The sequence below is a fragment of the Mus caroli genome, unplaced genomic scaffold (genome assembly GCF_978045245.1).
Source record: "Mus caroli unplaced genomic scaffold, Mus_caroli_1 scaffold_9, whole genome shotgun sequence".
Lineage (NCBI taxonomy): Eukaryota > Metazoa > Chordata > Mammalia > Rodentia > Muridae > Mus > Mus caroli.
In genome coordinates this window covers 50,131,083-50,144,317 of record NW_028227264.1, presented here as the reverse complement: position 1 = coordinate 50,144,317, position 13,235 = coordinate 50,131,083, and positions in this window count along the sequence as shown.

Here is a 13,235-nt window from a genome sequence, read left to right as displayed (position 1 = left end):
AAGTTCTCGTGTATCAGTCTGAGGGGATAAGATGATAAGCAAGACTTATCAGTCCTTTTCTACACAGCGCCTTAGGAAGATAGTCATCAGATATGCAATTACATAAGGAAATCTTTCATTATAGATGCAATGCATCAGACACACATCTTGTTATGGGAGGAGGATTTAACTGCAAAGAAAGCACAGAACAGCTGCGGTTGATCCAATGGGAAGTGTCATCTGTAGTGTCTCTGCAGACATGGCAACTAAATACTATAGACTCTCATAAAAAGAAGGTGCATGTTTGCCTTTAGTGTTATACTTTATATTACTCAGAAAATAAAATATTTAAGTTATCATAAGCATCTATGCATTGCTTCTTCCAGATTTTTTTTTTTTTTTTGCTTACAAGTAATAATTTCAAAACTGATGAGCTAACGAGAAAATGTCGTAACTCATGCAACAGAGCAGTGGGAGAAAACCTCACCATCCAAAGGCTCTCCATTTTAGTCTCTGGAAGTAGCCCATTGCCCAGGGCTTTCTCCTTGGACTGTCTTCCCTTTCCAAGTACTTGCAAAGGAAGTCTCCACACAGACACCTTTCAGCCAGGCTTGGGTCATTTGCTCACTTCTGAAAACTGAAAGGTCAGGTTAGTCCCAATCTGCAACTGGGGAGAGAAGGGAGGTTATTGCACAGCAACCAAAAAGAAGAAATAGATGGAAAGGAAAATGAGAATACTTACCGATTATATGCTGGAACTAATCTCATTCACCTAGTATCATGATTCTCAAACTTGAAAGTCTTTATTAGTTTTCTATTATACATGTAGCTTTTCAAAGTAATTGTATTCAGTAGCTCACAGTGCCAACATGCCAGTCAGATGTTTGGTGGCCTGGTTAATATCTTAGCTCACAGTTTCACAGGACAACATGATAGTCCCATGTGGAACTGAGTTCTTATATGGATGCTGTGGTGAAGAAACTGTTTGCAAGATTTTTTGGGTCCCTGTTTCCTTGTTGACTGATTGGTGCTTTCTCAACTCCTATGCAATTTGTGTTCCTTGGTATGTGACTGACTCCCTGAATCAACAGAGACCTTCCCCACACTTTAACTTGCTGACTTATATTTTCCCTATCATTAGACCCACCCTTGCCCTTTACCCACCCCCACATATAAGTAAAGGCTCATATCTTTTATATATACTGAATATCCCTTATCTGAAATGCTTGGGATTAAAAGTATCTCAGATATTTCTTTTTTTTTTTCAGATTTTGGGATACTTCAGATAAAAGGGAATGAATTAATTCTAAACATGAACATAGATTATTTTATTTAAAATACAGAGATATAACTTGAACTTAATTCACATATTGTTAATTTTGTTCATGATAGTTTCACATGATAGCTTCATAGTGTGCAATTTTCCATTGTAATGTCAGGTTAGTGCTCACAAAACTTTGAACTTAGGGTAGATTAGACTTCAGACTTTTGCATAAGTAATCTTCAACCTATATGCAAAATAAATATTACATGTAACATTATACATAATTATATATCTCTGTATATGAGACAGACAGAGGGAATGTATGTATGTTTTGCCTGGGGAAGACAGAAGAAGATGCCAGATCTCCTGGAGTTAGAGTCACAGGAAGTTGTGAGGTGCCAGTGGGAGTTCTGGGAACCAAACTCTGCTCCTCTAGAGGGACAGCAAGTGCTCTAAACGATCGAGCCATCTTTCCAGTGTGTATATATATATATTTCTTTATTTGCTTCAATGGATTAGCTTATATAATTGTTAGAACTCATGAGATAACAGAGTATTTCTTTCTGTGCCTGACTTATCTTACTGAACACAATGTCAGGTTCATTCATATTGTTGCAAGTGACAGGATTTCATTCCTTTTGAGAACTGAAGAGTAGTCTACTGTGTATATGTGCCACACTTTCTTTATTTACTTGATGGTTGGCGTGCTTCACTTTGAGCACTGGGCAGCTTAGCTAGATGTAGGGTCAACAAGAAAGCACCAGACTTAACTGCATTGTAGACCTCATGGGCTCAAGAGGCACACATGAAACATTTTATCTCCCAGGAAAAACCATGCACATTCTCCTTATGCTCAGGCTGAGTGTTCTGTCATATATTAGACCATAAATCCCATCTTAGCAAATTGAGAAAGATCAAAGTCACACCAAGCACTACAATAATATGAAGTTGGCCACCATCAATAGATTTGGAAAATTCACAAATCACATGGAAATTAAACAACATATTCTTGAATAACCAACCAATAGACCAAAGAGTAAATAAGAGGAACATAAGAAATTATCTTGAGACAAACGAAAATGAAAACATACCCTGACAAAACTAGTTCTAAGCAAAACTAAGTCTAAGAACAAAAAGATTTCTACGGGAGAGGTTTTTTTCTTTTTTATAGCATCGAATACCTTTATCAAGGAAGGAAAATGCTCTGATGTCATAAAAAAAAAAACCAAACAGCTTAGTGTTATATTTCTAGAAAGAGAAGAATAAGTTAAGTTTAAAGCTAGTATAAGGAAGAAATAACAAAGATGCAAATAGCTGGTGAGTAAATAACTATAACTACTTTACCTAAGATAGACTATGTATAAAAATAGAGCAAACATATACAGGCATATACATGTCATATAGTAAATAGGGTAGACATAAATAACATAGAGACTGTAAATATAGAAATTATCACTGAATCAGAGTTAGATTTTGAAAAAATAAGACTGACAAGTTATTACTAAGCTGCATTTTAATTAATATATTTTGATTATATTGTCTTATTGTTTCCTTTGTTTGTTTTCAGCAAATTACCTTTTAATTGAGTCCCTTGATTCAAGTCTTTAGAGAAGTACCCCTGCCTTCTGCATTTACTGGCCTCTAGAAATACTCTGAGAGGAGGCAGAAGATGACCAGAGAAGATCATCCACAGGCCAGAGTATCTAATACCTAGTGAAACAGAAGCAAATTTTAAAAATATTATTTTGAAAATATTATTAAAGGCTTTTAAAAGAATCAAGTACTCATCAAAGGAAAAAAACTCACAAAAACTTTCCTAATACTTTATTGTTAAGAGTTATTTTGATCAAAATCATCTCTTTTGTGTTTGGATCTCTATTAGCTTAGTCTGATTATAACTAATCAGTGACGTCATATTCTTACTCTTGGGGACATAAAGAGCTAACAGAAACTGGGGTTGTCAATGATGGGTCTCAGATTTAGAAGAACATATGGAATTGGGGCCAGAGTTAGCACCATATAAAGTTAATACTACATGTTTGCTTAAGTGATAAAGGAGCAGAAACTGCAGTGTGTTCTTTAAAGGATGAGCAGTTGGATTGTTGAAGCCATCCCATCTTTGGCTGAGAGAAATGCAGGAGGCAAATGGCTGGAAATACAATTCCTTCACACTGCAATGAAGTTCCATGGGATTCCCCTGCCTCCTTAGTAGACATCTTTATCCAATGGATTCTTCCAGTGAGATGCCTCCACATTCATTCTCATAGAAGATGTGCTGAGCAGGGAAAAAAAATAAGTGTATCAACATATTTTCAGCCTCAAAGAACTGACAGGTCAGTAGGATATAAAGGTGTGTCCAGTCCAGTGTGTTGGAGATCATTTGCACAAAAATATAAAAGGACAGCAGAGAAAGATGGACAGGGAGTTGCTTCTGACTACTATGGTTGTAGAAATATTATTAATTAAAATATAATTACATCTCTTCCCTAGTTCTCTCTCCTCCCCAACTCCTATCATGTCTCCTTCCTCTATGCTCTCCCATGTCCCACAACTTATCAAACTGATGGCCATCTTTCCTTTGATTTTTATTATTATGTCATAATATATAATAATATAATTTTTAACATAAGATGATTTTCCTTTTATTGAAAATAGATACTTTTTCTCACATAATATATCCTGACTATAATTTCTCCTCCCCCAACTCCTCATAGTTTCTTCTCTCTTCTCCCATCCACATCCACACCCTTTATGTTACTAGAAAAGTCTTCTAAGAGATAACATTGAGATAAAACAAAATATAGTAAGATGAAACTAACACTCGGAGTTGGATAAGACAAACAAACAGAAGAGATGGTGCTAAAGAGAAGGCACAAGATTCAGAGACCCACTCATTCTCACACTCAGGAATCTTATAAATCCACTAAACTGGAACTAAAAAGATGTATGCAGAGGTCCCGATGCAAACCCTGTGCACACTGCCTCAGTGTCTGTGAGTTCATATGATCTCTGATCATGTTGATTCAGGGGGTCTTGTATTCTTGGTGTCTTCCATCCCCGTTGACACACTCTTTCAGTCTCCTTTTTCTTTGTGTTTCTCTGAGCTCTGAGAGAAAGGATTCAATGGAGGCATTTCATCTAGCGTTTAATGTTCCAAGGTCTCTCCCTGCATATCATCTGGCTGTGGTTCTCTGTATTTGTCCCCATCTACAGCAGGAAGAAGCTTCTCTGATGGTGGCTGAGCAAGACACTGAACTAGGAAAATAACAGAATGTCATCTGATTGCTATGTTTTTTTCATTTTGTCTTGTTTTAGAACAGTAGTATTTAGTTTTACTCTAGGTCCTTAGACTGTCTGGTCTTTGATTCTTGATCAGCTAAATGGTGCTGACTATGGGTTGCTTCTCATGGAGTGGGTCTTAGGTCAAAGCAGATATTGGTTGGTTACTTTCCCAAGCTTTGTGTCATTATTGCACTAGCATATCTTGCAGGCAGGACACCAGTGTACAACAAGAGGTCTGTGGCTGACTTCCTGTTTATGTTTCTCTTTTGGTAGCATGCCAAGTACCTTACTGTACCAAAGATTCTAGAATGCAGGGGTGAATACTCTATGGATTATAAACATTTTAATTATGGTTTCCATTTCAGGTAGAGACTTAAAGAACATTTTGTCTTGGGAATTAACTTTCAAGAGACATTTTATGGTTCCAAGACTCCACAGCTTATCTAATACAGAAAGCTAATGAAACTTCATATGAAAACCCGCTGCTGCCTGGCACTCATATCACAACTGCTTTCCCTGTGTTGCCTGTAAATCTATGCACCAGGCACACTGCCCTCTGGGCCTGTCACAAGACTGGCTTGATGTTCCGTCTGGGTATCCAGTAGTCCTCTAATGGCATCCCCCAAAGGATGTGATGTATTCAGCCTTCAGGGGTTTAGTATTACCTTTGGTTTGCGACTGATGACAAGGCCTGACCTGGAAGGCCACATATCATGCTTTATTTATCAAGCTCCACATTAAGTTCGTAATATCAGAGAAAAATGGAAAGCAGGCTGCATGGCTGAAGATGCAGCGGAATACTCAGGGGAAATGTGAGTGAGAATTTGCTTGGTATATGGAATACTTTTCATTGAGTACCAGCCTGATGCTTGCAAGATCTTGGAAAGCCTGTGAAATACTTTGAATGGAATGTCATATTTTTCTTTTCTCCCTGACTGTTCCCTCTTGACTAACAGTACTTATGTATCCCTCTTGTAGCCCTTAACAGTCATTGTGACTGTTTACCTAATGAGCATACCTTGTTCTGGTTTGAGGATGAGTGTAAGACTGAAGAGCTTCAACTTAGTGAACAACGCAGAGTCAGGGATCAATGCAAAAGCAAGAGGAATTTTATTGATCCAGCAGGTTAGGGTTGCCCTGCACACTAAGGAGGGAGAGAACAACACCGCACAGCCCATACGGCAAGTTTTTATACCATTTTCAGAGCAGCAGCCATTAAGTACAATGTGATTGGCAGAACAGTGTGACTTTTAAATTGATTGGTCTTTAGGGAAGGAGGTGGCAAGGACTTCCCTTGTCTGTAGGTGGCCAATGGTCACATAATGTGTCTAGATTTTCTGGGCCTCCCCCACCTGCAGGTGACAGATGGACGGTCCCCAATCCCCTGTGGTCTGAGGAATGTAGTTATCCTTTCCCTTCTGGGGGTGAGGGGTGTCTGTGTGCTCTATGATCTTTCTCTTCCAGGATGGGAGGGGTCTGCTGGATTTTCCAACGTTCCTGAGCTGACCACTTCATGAGTACCTATTTTCAGTGTATGCTAAGTATCTGCCTTAGCATCTTGCGCATTAGTGGCTCCACATCAAATGGGAAAATTCATAGGTGAGAGGGCCTGAGTTGCAGAAGAGGTTCTCATATCAACTACTCAGGGGAATAATAAGGGCCTCTGACTTCTGTCACATTAAATGCAGCAGTTACAGATATGTATTGAGTGCAGTAGGGACTCACCCTCACAGTCCCTAAATGTTCCAAAAACATTGTCCACACATCTGATATAGAAATGCACAACTTTCTGCATTTTTGAGATAAATGAGTTACTTGAATGCAAATAATATGACAGATGTCAAACTCTTTTAGGGGGCTGGTAAGATGGCTGTATGACTGAGAGAACACTGAGTGCTCTTTCGGGAGATACAGGTTGTGTTTCCATGTGACAATTAAGAATGCCTAAAATTCCAGTTTCCAGGAATCAGACACCCTTTACTGGCCTCCAAGGGTACAAGGTATGCATGTATGTTGTACAAATATGCAAGAGCTCACACAAACATCTGAAATGAAAGTAAAATAAATCTAAAAATATATTTCTTAGGCAGAGTTGGCAAACATACACAATAAGTATAATGAAATGGACAGCTTTTCTATGTTTTCTAATGTCTGTTTTATTTTGCTTTAAAATGTTATATCATAAAATTCCCCAAGCTTTTACACATTCTTGGAAAACATGGCTTTAATGCAGGTGTGCCTCTCCATACTACATTTGTCACATATGGTTCCAAGCTTCATTCTTCATGTGACACAAGGTTGTTCCAGTTCTTTGCTCTGGGATTTTCCTATATTCTGTTCAGTGAACTCAAACTGTGAAGGAAGATATGCTATAATCTGTAAGATAACAAGAAAAAGAATAATAAAACAAACTATAATTGAATAATAAAAGATGGAAATGAATTTAAAGTACAGATATGGAGGACAGTACATGGGGCAAATCCAAAAAGATTATAAAACTAAACCTCAATTCATCAAATAGCCACATGAATAGAAGAGGGTTAAATAATCAAAATAATTTATTTTTGTACGAAGTGGGGGATAGAGAAAACGTAAGCTGCACTGTATTGATCCTATTTAGAAGTTTTTCTTCTGATGACATTCTTCTTTCTCTTTTGTTCATCTGTTCTGCTTTTGTTTGCAACTAAAGGTTGAGGATTTAAAGGCAACAAATCCTAAACAGAATTCGAAAGGCTTATTCATGTTTTAATAAATGAATGCTGCACTTAGGAAAGGAAACAACATCAATCCCTTGAGTTAATTGCATCCTGATTGCTGGTGTCAGAAGCAAACCTTGGCAGACAAAACACAGAATTACCTGGTTAGCCTTGTCACATAACTCATCTCTGGGAGCTCCGAGCAAAGCCTTTGTTTTCGTTACCATGGTCTAATTCAAGCCAACAAGAAGGCTGACTTTAAGAATGGCCGAGAAAGGGATTAAGGTGCCAGGTTAGGTAACATTCGTCTAAAGCTGGGCTTTCAGCAAAAACAAAAGAACCATGCTAATTTCAAGGACCATTCCATTCCTCAGTGACTGGCATTCTGGGTAGCTTTTATTTTTTAATTCAAACATTCTTTTGCTGTGCTAGCTACTCCATCAGAAAAAAAAGGGGCAGATGTCCACAAAACATACAAAGAGAATTCTGATATTGCTTCTAACAATAACAACAAGAAACTCTTAGCATTCATCTTATTCTTGAGTTTTATTAACAAAATTTGTAATTCATAAAATGTTAAGAAAAAAATTCTGTCATGCTTGTATGTTGCTCTGCAAATAAGAAATATGCTGACATCTTTTAGATACTAACAGCAGAAGTCAGTGAACTTATTATATAAATGGCACCAAAGACCATACCAGCCTATTTTAAAACTAAGGAATCCTTCAATTGTAAGGGAAACAGGCACAGATGATATCGAGATAAATGGGTATGGATGGAACTGGATCAGGCCAATTCTAATAAAATTTTACAAAATTATTCAAGGAACTCTACTCCGAGAGTAATGTAAGTTTGGGATTTGAAAGCACATATCCCAGGCCACCACCTGATTTTCAAATTTCTTACAATTCTCTGTGTGGATATTTGGCTTCAAGCACATTAACTTATTGTTGACCTTGAAGCACCTGGAACTTGTGTAACCCTCTCTGCTAGAAGCCACTTTCTTCTTATGTGCTTCTGTGGCTCCTCCCTTTTATGAAACAAAGGGCCTCTCTTCAGCATTACCTTCCTTTCTTTTTTTTAAACCATTCTTCTTTCTAACTTTAGACACAAATTATATATCTATATGCAGAAGTCAACACAGCCTTGCACTGATGGGGGTTCACTCTCAGGTAGTCCCTGTGTGGGCTGGCCACCACCGAAGGCCCAACTTCTCCCACTGTGCAGTCTTGGCACTATGTGGTCCCCAACTCCTGACATCACTGTCCTCTCACCACACTGTACTACTATGCTACTGTGTCCTTTCTAAGGGATGAGACTTTAAGTAGAGGAAGAACAATTCTCTCTTTTGCTTTGAGCTCATTTATTTTATTTCATAGCATGTGCTGCTGCAGTAGTAGAGTGAACTCATGCTAGTCTATGGCTTACTGAGCATCTGGACTCTTTCTACATCAAAGTCATTTTGAGAGCTGTAGTCCATATCTACCTGGAATCTCCATGGGTACCAATCTACCTATGATAGCATCCTCTGCACTTGTTTATTTTTATTGACCAAATATTTTTGTATGGCACATGAAATATTAAGAGCTAACAGAAAAAAGTGTGTGTGTGTGTGTGTGCATGTGAGTGCATGATGTAATAGAGGTGAAACCCAAGGATACTTTTGGTGCTTAGGCAAGAACTTGACAACTGAGTTTTCTTCCCAGCCCCACCATTAAGCACCTTTTTTTTTGAGCTTGTGTAATATAGGGATTGTGGATTTAGGAAGACTTTTTTCTTTAGCATACTTAACCATGGAAACTATCTGTAATGGGCACAGAATTACTTGGACTGAGCCCTTAGGTGCACTTGATTGGTGGTAAGAGAATGTGCGAGGGAGCCGGGATTTGGTCATGGGAGAGATAAAATATAGGATGGGTGAGTGGGACATAAAATAGTAATACCTGTTGAAAGAATGGTAGATTTAGTGGAGTAGAGAGCTAGAAGAGAGCAAAAATTTCTTAGGAGATGTGAAATAGGTGAACTGCTAAAAGGCTGAAGGGTATCCACAGAGTATAGCATATAAAATATATCTTTTGGAGATTGACTATTTATTTAGATCAAAATCTGTAAACCAAGCTAGGAAAACTGATATTTTAATAATTATCACAGGCAATTTCTCCAGTTTGATTTGTTTTACCTGTTTCATATCATATAGATTTTTTTTTACACTTTATTAGGTTTATCATAGTCTTCTCTCTCTCCCTCTCCTTTTCTGTCCCCTATAAGAATGATATCTATTTTTCTTTTAATTTATTTCAAATTGCAGGTCTTCATTGATGGTACATAGGAAAGCAATTGATTTATGCCGTGTGACATACAACCAATACTTGTCTTTTAGTTATAGATGGGGGTTGATCCTAAGACTTTAAAAAACATTCAGACCTGCCATCTGCAAATGAGTTTTACTACTTCCTTCTCAATCTACACAAAACTTACGTCATTTTCACGCCTGTTAAAATAGCTAGCTAGGATGCCAACTATAGTGTTGCATTGAGTGGTGAGAGAGAACCTCACAGCCTCCTTTCAGCCACTCACCATTATCTGTAACAGCTGTGGTTTATATTGTTTTAGAGGTATTCTTTATCAAGTCGAATAATTTTTCATTTATTACAAATTTGCTGAATTAAAAAAAACTAATAATACTGAATTTTGATGAATTTTTTTCATGAATTTACTGAACCATATAAATTTCCTCTCTGTCCTTAAGGATATTGGTCATTTTTATTTAATTATCCATATTAGCTGTGGGCTGATATATTTCCTCTGAAATTCCAAAGGTAGATTTATGTTTTAGTCTGTTAGGATCTGAGTGAAAATAGAGCCTTTTCTTTCTTTTTTTTTTTTTTTAAAGATTTATTTATTTATTATATGTAAGTACACTGTAGCTGTCTTCAGACACTCCAGAAGAGGGCGCCAGATCTCGGTACAGATGGTTGTGAGCCACCATGTGGTTGCTGGGATTTGAACTCTGGACCTTCGGAAGAGCAGTCGGGTGCTCTTACCCACTGAGCCATCTCACCAGCCCCGAGCCTTTTCAAAATTCAGGTTTAGATGGGATTAGGTCATCCACCTATGCAAACAATTTAATATTTCCAACAAAGAGCAACTGCTACTTGAAGGCAGAAATATACAGAAGAAAGCTACAGGTTCCACATAAACCAGATATCAGAGCAAGGAAAATGATAATAAATACAAGCAGGGTCATTTGTCCAAGAAGACATTCTGTTTTTAATATGTACTCACTTAATGATAGAACATTAGAATAGATGGGGAAATAAAAACTTGTGGTATGCAGTAAAGTTGAAATTTTTTTTGTTCCTTCCTGTGAGAATTCAGTGAAGTTTCTGGAGTTCAATGTGGGATTTTAAAACCATAGTGCTCAGGTCTTTAATGCTTATAGTAGTCCACACTTCACTCCCAGAAGCTTATCAAAGTTATCATTTAAGTACTAATGTTGGTACCATCAACTGTGGTTTCAGGTTAACTGAGCTTGCTTGCTTTTCTCTATTCCGTAGTTAGTCTACATTCAGGGACAGTGATTTTCCCTGTGACCTCATCTTTCTAATAATTACAAGCAAAATAACTGGCATTTGTTTTCCTTTAGCTTTTTTAGTTTTCATTGTTGTAAAGTAAAAGAGAGAGAGAGAGAGAGAGAGAGAGAGAGAGAGAGAACCTTAAGTTCTTTATTATGTCAAAGCCTGATTATAATTCATCCTTTAATCTTTCAAGGTAACATTTATTAGCATGGGTGACAATACAAGTTAGCAATGAGCATAGGGTGTCAAATCCATCTCCACGCATGCTTGGTTTGTGTCTCGGGGTTTTACTGCTGTGAACAGACACCGCTGAACTGCTGAGAAAGAAGGTTGAGCTCATCTTCACAGAACTATTGCTGTATAGGGCCACTTCCCCCCTAGCCTAATAACCTTTCTCTCCCTCACCCTCTGCTGGGTGGTGGTCCAGAGAAGAGGATGAACCCGTATTAAACGTGGTTGCAAAAAGTGTTTGCCTACATACTATGACTTAGGCAACTCTTATAAGAACAACATTTAATTGGGCTGTCTTACATGTTCAGAGGTTCAGTCTATTATCATCAAGGTGAGAGCATGACAGCATGCAGGCAGACAAGGGTCTTGAGGAACTGAGAGTTCTACCTCTTGTTCTGACTGGCTTCCTGGCAGCTAGGATGAGGGAATTAATGCCCATTCTCACAGTGATACACCTACTCCAACAAGGCCATGTCTCTTAATAGTGCCACTCCTTGGGTGAAACATATTCAAATCATCACAGTTTGTAACTTCTTTCTTAGGGCTGCCATACATGTCTCTTTCTGTGCATTTTCTGAGGGTTTGCTGAATGTTCAATCTGTGACTTCTAGACAATATGGGGACACACAGTAATACTTTACCTCAAGAAAAGAACCCAAGCTGTAGAAAACTCCAAATGACAACATATTCTATAAACTGCTCTGTCACTTGTTTTTTTTTTAAATTAACACATTTAAAGGAAAATAATTATTTGATTCACATTCTGTCAAAAGTTTTCTGATATTCTATCACAGCTCTATGTTAAAGCATATTTAGTTTTGCAAGTATTTGCTATTCCAAAACATGCTTCAGTGACGAGTCCTATCCTTTTTATCTTTGTGTGATACAGGAGTTTATATGAAGTGTACTCTGAAGTGCAGAGGTTCTGGGTAATATAATGCAGTTTTGTATATGAATTACACACACACACACGCACACAAATCTGAATCTGATAGAAGAGAAAGTGAGGAATAGTCTTGAACCTATTAGCACAGTAAAAGGCTTTCTGAATAGTATATTGATATCAAAAGCAGTAAGATCAAAAATTAATAAATGGGACCACATGATACTGAGCTTTTTTTTTTGCAGAGGAAACCATAATTTAGACAAAGTTGCAAGCTACAGAATGAGAAATGATCTCTCTCAACCAATCCAATAGGATATTATTAATCTAAAATAGATAAAGACCACCACCACCACCAAAAGCCCTGAACATCAGGAAAACAAATAACCCAATCAAAAATGGGGTACAGCATGGAACATGTTCTTCTAGCTGGGATTCCTTGCCTGTTCTCAGTGGGAGAAGAACTGTCTAGCTTCCCAGGGATCTGAAGTGTCAGGGTGGGGAAATACCCAAGGGGTCTCACCTGCTCAGAGGAGAAGGGAATGGGCAGAAGGGAAAAGGGTTATGGGAGGGATGACAGGGAGAGGGGCAGTGAGCAGGATGTAAAGTGAGTAAGTAAAAAAATTAAATATATGAAAAATTGGGGTACAGAACTAAAAATTGAGTTCTCAATGAAACACAAATGGCTGAGGAACACAGAAATATTGAAAGAAAAGTTCAACATTCTCAGTTGTTGGGATAATCTTTTTGCACACTGTTTATCTCTGTCTTTCCTCTTCTGCCTAAAGCATTCTCTGGTGGGCTTTAATAAAAATCTGACGGCCTATAGCTAGGTAGGAAAAGGGAGGCAAAACTTCTGGGCCGAGACAGGAACTCTGGGGAAGAATCAGGTGAGAGGCATTCGCCAGTCAGACCAGGAGGAAATCGGATGTATTGGGATTGAATTAGAGGTAATAGGCATGGCAAGGATGGATTAGTATAAATATGTTATTAAGTTGTATGAGCTAATTGGGATCAGACCTAAGCTATAAGGCCTAACTAAGTATTAATTAATAATAAAAGATCTCTGTGTCATTATTGGGAGCTGGCCAGTCAAGACAGTCTGGTGATACTTAGTCATCAGGGAAATGCACTACAAGACTACTTAAGATTTCATCTTACATCTGTCAGAATAGCTAAGATCAACAAAACAAATGACAGCTCATGATGGTGAGGATGTGAGAAAGGAGAACACTTAGCACAAACATATACAGCCACTATGGAAATCAGTGTGGAAGTTCCTCAGAAAGCAGACTAGATCTGCTTAAGGTCCAGCTATTGGC